Genomic DNA, 12,446 nt, shown 5'->3' with positions numbered 1-12,446 from the left:
ATAGCAGAGGAGCCTGATGTGGGGCTCGATCCCATAACGCCGGGATCACGCCCTGAGCCGAAGGCAGACGCCCAACGACTGAGCCACCCAGGTGCCCCGAAATAATTTTCTTAATTTGTTAATGAGTATCTATCGATCTTTCATCACATATGACAGAATACTAGAAACATTCCTGTCACTTCTATAGAATTTATGCTCTAAAAATGGAACTTGAGACCATTTCCTTTTTTTTATTTTTATTATTATTCTTTTAAAGATTTTATTTATTTATTTGACAGAGATAGAGACAGCCAGTGAGAGAGGGAACACAAGCAGGGGGAGTGGGAGAGGAAGAAGCAGGCTCATAGCAGAGGAGCCTGATGTGGGGCTCGAACCCATAACGCCGGGATCACGCCCTGAGCCGAAGGCAGACGCTTAACCGTTGTGCCACCCAGGCGCCCCTGAGATTGGCTTTTTGAGCTTGCCCTTAAGATCCATCCTTTACATTGATTTTTAAAGTTCCCATTAAGCAAAAATTTAAAGTAAACCAACACCACCTTATGATCAAAACAGGATCAGGGAGAAAAAAGCATTCAGAATAATCAGTGTTTTGGGGTTTTGTTTTTGTTTTTGTTTTTTAGAGAGAGAATGTTTGCATGTATGATTTGGAATAAACTGCAGAGCTCCCAATGGTGTTACTCTTCAGAGGAGATGAAGAAGAAATGGCTTTGGAAACTTGAAGCATCTTATTTTGGCCTCCTTAAAACTATGACATTAGGTTCACTGGGACCATATGCATTTTGGGTTATTGCTCAAACAGTGTTATTGTTTGGGGAGAGCGGACTAAAGTTTTGCAGATAAAATTTGCATTGAGGACCAATTTCAAAGAATCTTGAACTTGACAAAATGCCAATTACTAGAATATTTCTTTGTCCGTAATTAGGAACACTATGAAAACTAGCAGATATTCACAACCATTTTCACCATTAATAAAGTGGCGCATTTGCAGAGTTTCTATTAAAATACGTTTATTACTTCTCTCAGAATTTTAAATGCTTGGATTTTAAGCACTGAAAGTAAAAATCTGCATGAGGCTAAATTTCATAAAAGTTGAGTCAATTCCTCATAGCAGAAAAAGCATTTGTGGTTATTATACTAGTTTGGGGAATAAAAAATAATTCAGATAAATGGACTTTCTAAAGGGCACTTTTTAGCATAAAAACAGTTTCAGAAGTATGATAGAAAGTTATATCCAGGAATTACTGGGTTGGTATTTAAATGTATGTAAATAGGAGTGCCCTGCTAAGCCGCTATAGTAAGATAATATATGTCCTAATGGGGTTTTCCAGCTGGCAGCTTTGCGTTCCACAGGCTCTTATAACTCATTCTGTCAGTGGATTTGGCCTTGGGCCTGAACCACCTGTTCTGAGGACATACAACTTCTGAGGTCTTTATCTGGTCTTCTGTTGATGACCTCACTTCGTCTTTCAGACTTCCTATTACAACCTTGGCATTGCTGCCTGGGGCTCCCCTAAGTGGACTCCTGTCTTGGAAGGACCCAGGCTTTATGATGATACAACACCTCAGGTGAAACTTTTGCAGAAGCCAGAACTCTCTGTCAGGGCACAGACCATCTTCCACGTCCAATTTAAAAATCACCACCTTTCTGCACGTGCCCAGGTAGCAAAGATGTTGTGCACAGTGCAGCTGGGCAACACTTTTCCTAAATCATCAAGCCCAGTAATTTAAAGGAGGCCTTCACTATAGGGTAGTTATTGAGGAGGTTAACCCCGCAGTGGGAGTGGGGACCTCACTGGGGCCATGGGAGTGGAGGAGGATGTACCCAGAGGGCAGGCTGTTAGGGGTAATAGCCATTCTAGAAGGCAGACAGACCACGGAGAGGTACAGCAAACCACACTGGGTGATTGTTCCAGCAGCACAGAGCTCGAGGCCATGAGGAACTGGAAGCAGCAAGATGGTGGCGAGCCAGGCAGTAGTCACATGAGGAAAATTTGGAAACCAATGACCAAGGCAAGAGCAAGGCTTAGGAGAGCATAGAAGTGCCCGTTACTGACACTGAACAAATTTTGAGTTGGAACACAGGAATAAGGTAAGAAAGGGAAAGGAAAGGGCATTTAAATTGATAGACAGCCTACTAAACTAGGTGCCTTAAGTTTGAGATTTTATTTAATCCCCACAACAACCAAGCAAAGTAGGAATCATTATTCCCATTATACAGAAGAGAAAAATGAGGTTCACAGTTTTGCCATAATCACACAGTTGACATGTGGAGTAGCAGGATTTGAACTCAGGACAGTCTGACTCCAAAGATATTATTGCTATATTCACAACGTCATGTGTCATACTTATTATTATTTAATGCCAAATCTTTGAGAACATAGCCCATAGTGCATATCTCCTCTTGTCATTTATTTTTTCCTCTTTAAATTATATTGTTCCATAAAGACTTTGAAAAAAAAAAAGTCTAAATTCACCTCCAGAAGCTATGAGAGGGGGAGTAGAGTCAGACCTATCTAGGAATTTGTGTTTGGAGGCAGCCAAGAGGAAACTAGGGTATTGGATGAGCAAGGTGGACCTCAGCTTCTGTGGGATCCCCAGAAGACAGAGGTGTACCAGAAGCAGAGACCAAAACTTGGAGTAGGGAGCCAGTGTGTTTGGTGATTCCAGATGGAATGCAGAAAATTAGACTCCTCTAATGAAGTTTTCTCAGCATCCCACAGCATCTACAGACAAAACAGGGACAGGAGGCTCTAACAGGGGGCCAACTTCATCCCTAAGAAACAGGGAGGAGAATATGTAACATAGATTTTTGGGGGTACAAATATCCATTGTAATTCTCTTGGTTTTCTTAAATTTATACTTTATAAAGACATTTTTAAAGAAATATAAAAATAACAATTTAAATGAATTTCTAATTTTTCTCCCAAATTTCGTCTAATAAAAATATTTAATGTATTTACATAATAGACATATTTTCAAATAAAGAGTAATCAGACATGTATCATTTTCAGTTTTGATAAATGTCTACAGCAGAAGGTCCAGGCGATACAAATTTTTAATGTAAAGACTGAAGTTTATTTGGTATTTCAGAGCACCACCTGGTGGATTAATTAACAATAACAATCCAAAACAAAAGTGAATCAAAATGGCTCTGAAATAATAGGAAATGGAACCTATGATGCTCATCCCTTTTCTTTTCCTTCTACCTTGGCCCTGGTTCCTTCTTTTCCAGTCCTTCTTTTCATTGCCTATCCAATCTCCCCTGCCTCTGTTTACTTTCAGTTTGTCCATGCCACCTAGCTGTATTGCTGAATCTTCAGAGTGGCTAAGAAGCTTGTTTAATTATGCCTGACTTAATAAAATCTAAGAAGTTTCTAAAATTCAAGTAGAAAGGCAAATTGATTTGAAGTTACAAAACCGAATTTTCTTGCCGAGACTGAATCTTTGTGCCCAGGGGTGAGTTTGTGTTTCCCCAAGGAGGGGTTTTTGTTTGATTGATTAAGACAGAAATAATCATTCTAATGAAACCCCTCTTTCATAATTTATGTGTACATAATGAGTAAAGTTGACTCATTTACAGTGTTTTAGCCTATTGTTCTGATCCAGCAGCCAATGGTTCTGAGAAAGAGGTGGGTATAGAGCAACCTTCTTAAAGGTCTCTGATCTCAAAAAACCCATAATATGAATAAGTGGAAAAGACAGGTCAAAGACATCAAGAAGTCATAAAGACTGAGGACCTGGAGACCTCATGACTTGTCTACAGGGATATATTATAATAATGTATAATAATATACATTATTCGGATCCAGCCAGTTCTTCCAGTTTTTTAAAAACAAGCCAAAAAGCTTGATTTTTATGAGAGATCTTCATATGTTTAAATATTAGCAAATTTTCATAAAAATGCCATAGGCCAACTTACAGTGGCTCACAGGCCAACCTCTGATTAAAAGTTGTAGGAGAGGTGCCTGGGTGGCTCAGTCGGTTAAGTGTCTGACTCTTGATCTCAGTTCAGGTCTTGATCTCAGGGTCATGAGTTCAAGCCCCATGTTGGGCTCCATGATAAGCGTGGGGCCTACTCAAAAAAAAAAAATTGTGGGAATTTGTAAATAATGCTGCAATAAACATAGGGGTGCATACATTTTTTTGAATTAGTGTTTTCATTTCCTTTGATGAATGGATAAAGAAGATGTGGGGTGTACACACACACACACACACACACACACACACACAGAGGAATATTACTCAGCCATAAAAAAAGAGTGAAACCTTGCCATTTGCAACAACATGGATGGGTCTAGAGAGTATAATGCTAAGTGAAATTAGTCAGTCAGAGAAAGACAAATACCATGTGATTTCACTCATATACGGAATTCAAGAAATAAAACAAATGAGCAAAGGAAAAAGACAAAAAAATAGACTCTTAAATACAGAGAACAAACTGATGGATGCCAGAGGGGAACTGGACAAGGGGGAAGGGGGCGATGCATGAAACAGGTGAAGGGGATTAAGAGTACACTTATTGTGATGAGCACTGAGTAATGTATAGAATTGCTGAATCGTTATATTATATACCTGAAACTAATATAACACTGTTAATTTTACCTGAATTTTAAAAATAAATTATAAAAAAAGGTGTGGGAATTTGGACTTCATTCACCGGATGACAGAATATGAATAATCAAGTAATTTAATTTTATTTTATTAAATCAGTCCACCCCAGGTCCCAAACAAATCACTTTTGCCATGCCTCAGGACTTCTAACGACCTCTCAATCAGCAAGTCTATGTCATTACCCCCCGTTACTTCACATAGTCAGATTACAGGATCATGGAGAGTCAGAAGGGCCTGGAAGTAGCCTTTCATCCCTGTGACTGTCCACAAGCCTTGAAATAACCCAGGTTCAGACTTTGGCTCCAACTAGAAACCATTTAGCAGAGCTAAGAAAAACAGCTGTGGGGCTTAGGGGCTTGAAGTTTGCATTGCATTTCCAAACAAATTCATACATAAGTTCTAAAATATATTTAAGTTAAAAATACCTTAACTCACATTTTGGCCATCTTTATCTCTACATGCCCTACTGAGGTGACCAGGGGCACTTTACTGCTAATTGATTTAGGAAAGATGCTGACACCATTTCCATATTTTAAAGAGAAAAATATTAGCTTCCTTCCTCAGAATTCTCTGGGAAACAGTGCAGGGTTTTTCGGGGTTTGTTTCAGCATGGAAAAAACTCAGAGGGTGTAACAGTGATATTTTAATAATAAATTTCATGGCCAAAAAGACTTGAAGGATGTCTGTCTACTCAGCTTTCATGACAAATGACCATAGATTGGGTGGCTTAAACAAAAGAAATTTATTTCTGGGACATCTGGGTGGCTCAGTTAGTTAAGCATTCGGCTCAGGTCATGATCCCAGGTCCTGGGATTGAGCCCCATGTTGGGCTCCTTGCTCAGCGGGAAGACTGCTTCTCCCTCTGCCTGCCACTCCCTCTGCTTGTGCTCTCTCTCTCACACACACACACACAAATAAATAAATAAAATCTTTTTTTTTTTTTAAGAAATTTATTTCACAAATGACCATAGATTGGGTGGCTTAAACAAAAGAAATTTATTTCTGGGACATCTGGGTGGCTCAGTTAGTTAAGCATTCGGCTCAGGTCATGATCCCAGGTCCTGGGATTGAGCCCCATGTTGGGCTCCTTGCTCAGCGGGAAGACTGCTTCTCCCTCTGCCTGCCACTCCCTCTGCTTGTGCTCTCTCTCTCTCTCACACACACACAAATAAATAAATAAAATCTTTTTTTTTTTTTTTAAGAAATTTATTTCTGGGGCACCTGGGTGGCTCAGTCATTAAGTGTCTGCCTTCGGCTCAGGGCATGATCCCAGGGTTCTGGGATCGAGCCCTGCACTGGGCTCCCTGCTCNGGGCACCTGGGTGGCTCAGTCATTAAGCGTCTGCCTTCGGCTCAGGGCATGATCCCAGGGTTCTGGGATCGAGCCCTGCACTGGGCTCCCTGCTTCACTGGGAACCTGCTTCTTTCTCTCCCACTCCCCCTGCTAGTGTTCCCTCTCTTGCTGGCTGTCTCTCTCTCTCTGTCAAATAAATAAATAAAATCTTCAAAAAAAAAAAAAAGAAAAGAAAAAGAAATTTATTTCTTCACAATGGTTAACAGTCCAAGACTAAGGTGCCAGCTGACTCAGGTGCTGGTGAGGACTCTTGTCCTGCCTTGCTGACAGCCACCACCTCACCTGTCCTCCCGTGGCTTTTCCTCGTTGCATGCATGTGGCGAGAGAGGGAGCATAAGCAAGCTCTCTGCTGTCATTTCTTATAGGACACTATTCCTATTGGATCAGGGCCCCACCCTTTTGACCTGGTTTAACTTTCCTTCTATGAAGCCCTATCTTCAAATACAGGCGTGCTGGGGGTTAGGGCCAACATATAAATTGGGGGGGGCAGATGTACTTCTTTATCATTTGCATAGTATCTCTTGAAACTAAAATAATTAAAGCATCTCCTTTTTTAAAAATTATAAATCCTAATGTTGTATTTAACCCAATTATTTTAAATCCCTTATGCTGACCTACAGTCCTTCTAAACTCGAATAAGCACACTCAGTGTTTAATTTTTACATTTGCTAGCCTTTTGTAATGTCTCAACGTAGTCTCTTAAACAATTATTCCTTTATTGTTAAATAATTTCCAAGTTTTAGCTTTCCACAGAACTCCAAGGCATCACTTCCAGTGTGAACAATAGGTATGGCTTTTATCAGCATTTCCTTTAGAATGCTGAGGAGTCATTGGTTGATCATTTCTGCTAGGAGACTGGGCTCAGGCACACTGCAGACCTCAATTTCACCTTTGTGCTTTGGGATATGAGCTACCTGACTAAACAAATCTGGTTTTGAAGAATAACTTGTAATATTTTCAGTTATTTATAATTTTTAAAAATAGAATCCCTTTCTTATTTTTTGAAATAATACTGAGAGACGCCCTCAGGTACTGGGTGTTAGTCAGTGATCTTGTTCCTCCCACTTCCCCTCTCAAAGCCTTGCAGCGGTGTCTGTCCTACCCGCTGGTTGCAGCTGGTTCACGGGCAGCTTATTTAAGGTTTTACTGGCCTGATCAGATTTTTTTCTCACAAGAATTCAGAAGAGAAACAGAGAAAGCCCTAGGCAGTTAAGATACGGATGTTGGATTTGAACAGACTTGTCACCCAAGGGCACCACTGAGGGTGACTTGGATGAGTCATCACCCCACAGCACAGGACGCCAGCCCTTAGAAAGCAAGCAGAATGGAGCCGGTATACAGGGCAAGGCAAAGACAAGAGGCCCCTGCAACCTACAAAGACTTTCTCCATGGTTCCCAGTTCTCATCCTTCTGAGCCTCCACTGTAGTTAGGAAGACTTAGAGTGGAATCAGTTCCTTACTGTTTTAAAACACAGTGCATCGGGGCGCCAGGGTGGCTCAGTCAGCTAAGCATCCGACTCTTGGTTTCAGCTCAGGTCATCATCTCGGGGTCATCAGACTGAGCCCCATGTCGGGCTCTGTGCTCAGTGTGGAGTCTGTTTGTCTCTCTCCCTCTGCTCCTCCTCCTGCTCACACCACACACACACACACACACACACACTCTCTCTCTCTAAAATAAATAGTTTTTAACATAAAATAAAATATAGTGCACTAATAGAAAATCTGAGTCCAACAGATCAAGAGACAACTGCCATGGCAAAGTTAGTTTGTTACTCAGAGTTCCCAAGAGGAGGGGGCCACATGAGGAAACACCGGGCTTGGTCATGAAGAAGAGAGAAGGGGGAACTGTGGCCAAAAGCTTCTATTGCGGCTTCCGTGGGAACAAACGGGTAAAGAAGGTTTAGGATTATCTGAATAATTTCAGTAGGCTGTGGGGCACAGGAGCTGTCCCTAGTTGCCTAGTACTTGGTTCTGGGCTCATTAAGGCCAGTGTGAATGGCCCAGAGTGTAAGAGCCTGATAAAGGAGATGGCTGGAGTGTGGACTTTGCATCAGCTGGTCTGTACTGGAAAAACATGCCACTGGACTCAGGGCTCCTGAGGAGGCTGGGGAGGGAATGAGGGAGGCAGGAGGCCCAGGCAAGGTGACCGAGGCATAGGATGGGGTTATCCAGAACAAGGCATGTCCAGCATATGCATGTAGGGCAGATGTTAAAGCAACAAATTTACAGAAACTAGGAACACGGTTAATACACTTACATTCAAACATGCTCTAAAATAGGTTCAGAAACTGGTCCAAAGTTGCAGGGCTAATCAGAGGCAACACCAGGATGAAATAAGCCAAGTTCTTTGCTAACATGCCACACTGCCTCTGTTGTGCTTTGACTAAACCTGGGGCTGGCCTGGGTCCTCCAGTCCCTGCAGGATAATAAGGGGTGCAGGACCCCAACTCTACAGTAGCAAAAGCAAAACTCAACACAAAGAATTTTTTTGATCCTTCAGGGGAGGGGAAATACCATTTTAGGGAGCAAACTCCCAAGCTAAAATAGCACTGTTCCCTTTAAGCAATAACACAGAATTCACACCTACCCAGAACTTCAATGGCTCATTTTTCACTTACCTGTCATTTGGAATTAATATTACATATCATGGTATGGTTGGTCTTTTGCAAAGATACATAGTGGTTTTCCTGTTTCTACGATGCTATTAAGACTGTGATGTGAGTATGCCACTGTAGGATCAATAGCCCTTACCTCAAGATTGATAGGTGAAGCCACTGCTGAAAATGCCCTTTCACCTTGGTTCTCCCCACGCTGACTTCAGAATTTGGTGCACTTAGACACATCATGTTCCTTGTTATCTACTCTCATGCTCCCATAGTCTGTGCGACACATTTTGGAACTTTACACAGTGTCTTATTAGACCACTGATTGGACAATACATTTTTTGTGTCTGGTCTCTCCTTTTAGATTACAAACTTCTTACTGGCAAAAGTATGCCGAATTTCCTTTTCTTCTCATTCTCTGAGCCTTTATCCCCCATATAAATGTCTGGGCTACAGGAGGGAGGCATGAGCATGAATGAGCTATCAGAATATTGCTATAACAAAACCGAAAATAAATGAAATTTAAAAATCAATTGAGCTGCTCTTAAGGTATCTGGCTTTCCACTAGTTGGTGATTACTACCCTTGATTTTAAAAATGTTTCCGTTTTCTGTCTTATAGTATAGTTTAATTCCTGCATTTAATTGTAGGTAAGGTAACACATAGCTGGTCTTATATCAGTTGTGGTGAATACATGAATCATATGTTAATTAAAAGCATGATGATGTATTACCTCATTGGGTGCATTTGTGTCACAAAATCTTAAAATGAACCATATTCTAAAGAGCGCACATATGCACACACACAAAAATATGCTACTGGTTTCTGATAGATGATTACACTGCCTGATTTGGTGGTGTTCTAGAAATAGTGCAGTAGAGAGAATAAAAGATCCAGAAATTGATACAAACTCATAAAGTTTATATACCTGTTTTAGTTTTTTGACCTATGTTGTGCATTCATTCAATCATTCATTCCTTTATTGAATAAGTGGTATTGGGCACTGTTCTAAGTATCCAGATGAAAACAAACAGATGCAACAAGATAAGATGATCCTCTCTTATCTTTTTAATCAATGGCATAGAGGACAGTACTAATATGTCCATTTATATATTTAAAAAACTGAGGGCAAAAGGTATATATGTACTTGCCCAAATACATATAAGTAGTAAGTGGTAACATTAGGATTCAGATCCAGGTCTGTATGTCTTCAAGGCCCATGTACTTTTCAACCCCAGTTATTAATTTTAACCCCAGTCAACATTTATAGGAGATTAGCCTAAATTTCAAATAAAAAAGTCAAAGGAATCTGTTAATGACTTTCCTTTAAACTACAGTAAGAATTGTCTACAGAAAATGTGTACCTTAGAAAACTGCATGTTTCTTGATATTGTTCTTGTACTCTGTACAAGAATACAGCAAAAATCCTAAAGACAAAATTAAAAAGAATAAATCTTTCTCGCCACTCACACACACATATATACAATACATACCACACACACAGAACACTATACATACACACTTATGAAGTAACCTTGTAAAGTCATTTGCTCTGTTTCTCTCTGGTCAAGTCACATGACTATAATTTTCTTTAAATATCATATACTTCTCCTGGAGTAAAGATTTATTAAAAATAATTCATTACTTATTTTGTGAAATAAATTCCAATGGCAGTAATATTTTTAAAGTATTCCTCTTTTCACTTAAAAATAAATGCCTGATAGTTTCAGGTAGCCTTAATTTTTTTAAAAAATAGAACATTTCTTGATTTTTCAATTATATAATTTTTGTCAGTGGTGACATTACTAAGTACCCTTCAAACAGGTTGTTCTATCTCATAGATGATATTTTTAACAAGCCACACAATGCTACATAAAAAGATAGTGAATTTCAAATGTATAAAATGATTTTTAAGTCAATAATCAGTTTTACCATATCTCCTAACACTTGTATAAACCCAAATTTGTGCATTGAAGGGAAAGAAATATTCTGTATGTATGGTATTTTCTGCACACTGGGATATATATGTATATGCCAGTTAAAAACTGAACTCCAGCTAAAGACCAAAGTACAAGATACAAAGAAAATTTTAAAATATAACAATGAGTAAAAAGGAGTCTTTATCTTTGGTTCAAACTGAAACTAAGGATTTTTCCTTGGCTTTTTCCTAAGTGTTTCAATCTTGGTTATAAATAGTAGCTTTCATATTTCCAGTAGCTAATTTCCAGAAATATCCTAAGACTTCCAGGGTTTAGTTGTGCATCATTTGGGCAAGGCGAGGCTATTCTGCAGTATCAAACAACCTGAGAACTCTCAGCAGTTTAAAACAATATTTATTCCTTACTCGTGTGCATATTCTGGGTCCGCAGTAGGCTTTGCCTGCTCTTGGCATCACTGGGAACCTACGCGGAGAGAGGCCGTGTCCTGACAAAGTCAGAGGAGGGAAAGAGAAAGTGGAGAACCACGTGCTGATTCTTAAAACTTCTGCTTAGAAATGACATATATCACTTCTGCTCACAGGCAACTGGCCAAAGCAAATCACAGGACCACACCTGTATTAGCAGGGTGGGGATGAACAATTCTTCCACCAAGAGATACACCGAATATTTATAAATAATACAGTTTGCCACAAGCTCTAAAAGTGCCCTATGCCTAGGACTATAGTTTGTGAAATCAGCTCTCTGCATTATTTCATTTGATCCTGATGACAACTCCTTGTGATGTAAGGCATGGGAAAGGTAGGGGTGGTGTGCTGCAAAACCCTTCAGCAGAACCATCTCATCAACGTTCACTGCTTCTGATATTTCTGGTCTTCCACATCAGCTGATCAGACTGGCACAAAGGGTGGGACAAGGCCAGATCAAGGCCCCTTCCAAATGGCTCTGCTTCCCACCAGCTTCATGCATCCTACTTCCTGCCTTGGAGTGCTCCCAATTCCTTGTATTCTTTGCTATTCCCTGGAATGGAGTGCGTGGGTGAGGCTAGAGGAGTGATCACCAACAGGACAGAGCTGCCATGGGACATGAGGAGGTCCCCCAGTGTAGTGAAGCCTGGTCATCTGATCTGAGGACATGGTGCCACCACCAGAGTGCAGCTATATCCTGAAGAGTGATTGAAGTGTTACATAGCGAGAACGCAGAGCACCTGCTCCAGGGGAACCTTCTGGATAATCGCTAATAAATCACATGCTGAGATAGGTAATGGTGTACATGAGCTTCCTAGCTGATGAAACTCAGCCAGGGCCTTCAAGGGTGTTCAACTCTTCAGTCTCCAACAGGGGCTCTGGGTGACCCACAGATTGTTCCTGACCCACATGTCAACCTGCTCACTGCTTCTGCCACAATCCTAGGTAGATCCTCACTTCTGGTCACCACAGTCACGACACCTTTTTCTCCTACCGTGGCTGAAATGCAGACAGTAGCAACATGTAGACCGCGTCCCTTGGTTCTTATGGGGCTGCTTCCCCCACCCTGGAGCTGCAGGAGCTGCCCTCCCTGTCCACCATGCTGGGGCGGGTCCCAGCACTTCTTACCCGGACTCTTCGCCCTCTGCTCTGAGCAGTGTGGTACAGCGGTGAAGCACAACGGTGCCACCATCAGACAGCCCTGAGCATAAATCAGACTGTAACACTTGTCAGTCGAATGTCCTTTGAAAACTCTGCTCCTCCATTACCTCATCTTTAAAATGGAAAGGATAATAGTACTTACTGCCAAGAGTTGTTATTGTAAGGGTCAGATGGGTTCAGGTATAAAGCATTTCTCCCATGATCTGACCTGCAGAAAGTCCTCACTTATGCTAGCTACTGTTATGTTAATCATGATTGTGATGATATGCTGCTCAGCTGGGCAGGACACACACACACACACACACACACACACAC

Source organism: Ailuropoda melanoleuca, chromosome 11 (assembly GCF_002007445.2).
Source record: "Ailuropoda melanoleuca isolate Jingjing chromosome 11, ASM200744v2, whole genome shotgun sequence".
Taxonomy (NCBI): domain Eukaryota; kingdom Metazoa; phylum Chordata; class Mammalia; order Carnivora; family Ursidae; genus Ailuropoda; species Ailuropoda melanoleuca.
Note: the sequence above shows the minus strand (reverse complement) of the source record.